This window comes from Arachis ipaensis, chromosome B04 (assembly GCF_000816755.2).
Source record: "Arachis ipaensis cultivar K30076 chromosome B04, Araip1.1, whole genome shotgun sequence".
Lineage (NCBI taxonomy): Eukaryota > Viridiplantae > Streptophyta > Magnoliopsida > Fabales > Fabaceae > Arachis > Arachis ipaensis.
Window position 1 is genome coordinate 124,052,483 of NC_029788.2, and position 3,198 is coordinate 124,055,680.

Consider the following 3,198-nt stretch of genomic DNA (forward strand, 5'->3'; position numbering starts at 1 on the left):
TGTATCTTTATCTTTAAAATAATATAAATAGAAAGCTCTTATGATAACGTGGTGCTCATACATTGAGTTTGAGAATTTATTTGTTTAAGTGTCGCCATTAGAAATCTTATTTATAAATTATAAATTATTATTTGTTTAGGTTGTTACTTTTTAAATTTTAAATTACGCTTGCTTAGGTTGTTAGGTATTTAGTTTTTAATATTGTTGAACTAAATATTTATTTAGGTATCGTCACAGGAAATTTTTAAAAATTATAAATTATTATTTACTTAGGTTGTTATTTTTTAAATTTTAAGTTATTTACTTAGGTTGTTACTTTTTAATTTTAAGTTATTTACATATTACTCTTTTGAATTTTTAAATCTTTTAAATTTTAAGTTATTTACTTAGGTTGTTACTTTTTAATTTTAAGTTATTTACATATTACTCTTTTGAATTTTTAAATTTTACTTATAAATTATAAATTATTATTTGTTTAGGTTGTTACTTTTTTAATTTAAGTTATTTATAAATTACTCTTTTAAATTATAAATTATTATTTTTTATTTAAGTTGTTACTTTTTTATTTTAAGTTATTTGCTCATAAATTAAAATTAAATTAAAATTTTGAAAAAACTAATTTATATTTATCCCTAAGCAAATAAGTTTACCTAATTATTGTATGAGTCAACTCGAATTAATTTAAATTTATTCCTAAGCTAGTGACAATAATAATTAATAATTATTCAATTAGTTTTCATGTAACGGTAATAATTTTGTTTACATCATATCATTTTTTAGTTAGTTGTCAGAATTTTTATTTTAAATTCAAATTCAAATCAATTAGGTTTCAGAAAATTTTAGCTATGACTAAACTATAAAAGTACGAATTAGATATCCATAGCACCACACTTCCCTTACTTAGTACAATTAATTACTCCTTTTAAATTTTGTGTGTACATACGAGCGATAAAGTTATGAACACCAATTGAGATAGTTTGACTCGATGAAGATGTGAGATTTCTACCACTTTTTTAAATAATATTAAATTTATATTATTGATATTTCAAATATGTTTATTTACCTCATTTTAATTATTCTTTTATTTTTGTTTGTCAATTCTAGATAGAAAAAATACATGCTTCAGTTAAGAAGATTCTTGTGTCTTGATTCATGAATTTGCTTACAGAAGGAATGGAGTATCAAATCACATATTTTAGTGTTGGATACAATATGGGTAACTTTAAGACTACACATGGTGAATTTAAATTAACATACTAATGTGCATAGACTTTAGAATCATCAAGTATCCCACAATATGAATTTAGTTTTGTGTGAGTTTGAGGAGTGCTACACATACAAGTCATTTTTGTTTACAAGTCTTACAAGTTGGGCCTAACACGCGCGTTACAGAAACACGCGCGTTACAGAAGAAGAAGAAGAAGAAGAAGCGTGAATATAAATGACTTGTATGATTTGTATGGAAAAGTGTTCTCTCTTTGCCTTCGATCTCCTTCTGTTTTTTTCGATTTTCATAGTTTCTGAAATCAAGCTTTGAAATTGTTTTGAAGATGATGGAACTTCAGAAATACACCCGAACGATTACAAAAATATACCCAAACGATTATAGAAATACATCCAAAGGATTACAGAAATACACCCAAACAGTTACAGAAATAAACCAAACGATTACAGAAATACACTCAAAGGATTTAAGAAATACACCCAATATAGGGAGAGACAGTATATTTCTTCTTGAAATCAATACACCCAAAGAATTATAGAAATACACCCAAAGGATTACAAAAATACACCCAAAGAATTTAAGAAATACACCCAAAATTCGTTGAAGTACACCTTATGCATAATTCAGAGCTCTTTCTCTTTTTTCTCCTCATCTTCTGCTGCTGCTTCTTCTTCTTCAAAAACGATTTCAGAGCTTGATGTCAAAAAACAATGGAAACCGAGAATAACGAAGAAAGAAAACAAAGAGAAAAGCACGTAAATGAAGAAGAAGAACAGGAAGAGGAAGAAGAACGTGTAGCAAGAAGAAGAAGAAGGAGAAAGAGAAGGCAAGAAACGTACCTTGAATAATGTTTCTTCGTTTTTTCTGTTGATTTTGATGAAGGAGAAAGAGAAAACGAAAAAAGGAGAAGAAATTTCAATAAAAAAAGAGGGAGGAAGAGAAGAAAAAGAGACACAGAGAAAGAAGAAGAAGAAGAAGAAGAAGAAGAAAAACAAAAAAAAAAAACGTGAAACGGCGTGTTTATAAATGACTTGTATGACTTATATGAAAAATCACTTGTACGTGGAGAATTACTCATTTTGGATATTATTAAATATCTTACTGAAATTGAAAGTGAAAAAAACTCTTAAAAAGGATCACAAATCTATCAAATACAATGTTATTGAATTGAAAATCAACGATGGATAATCAATTCTTTTTGAATTTTTTAGCTATATATTTAAACCTTTTATTTTCTATAAATATAATTTTTGGCAAATTAATTCAATTCTTTTTAAAAAATTGCAAATCGAGTTCATAAAAATATAATTCGTTTATAAGTGGTTCATTTTAAATTAATTTAGATAACATGCGTATAAAATACGTATAAATTGAATGCGTATAAATTAATTTGTTTGAAACATTTTTTAAGAAAAAAATATTTTAATATTGTAATATTAACTTTTTAAGTGAATCTTTAAATTTTAGTTTATAATAGATTGTAATAGCATTGTCTATATTTTTTATGAAAGTATTTCTTTAATATAAATTATCATCTTTGTATGGTTGGTATTTGACAATCATTATTACTTATGCAGAATGCCCTTTTAGATAGTATGCTGAAATTGAGAAACAAATAGAATTGGCCGCTAAAATTTTAACATGGAAACAAAGAATTGAGCATAATAATAATAATTTAAACATGATAATAACTTTTAATTTAAGTTTATCTACGTGATAATAAATATATTATTTTTATCTATGTTTTAGCAACCTTTTAAACAGTATAACATTTTAAAAATATTCTACATTTAAAAATTTTTGTTAGCTAAGATGTATAAGATTTTATACAGAAAACTAAACTTCGAAATGTTTTAACAAATAGAAAATTGATATAGAAGTTTTATATTTTAAAACAAATATTTGTTTTATATTTTATCGACAAATAATAGTTATTTTCAAATTCTAATTCTAATTTCTATTTGATATAATCA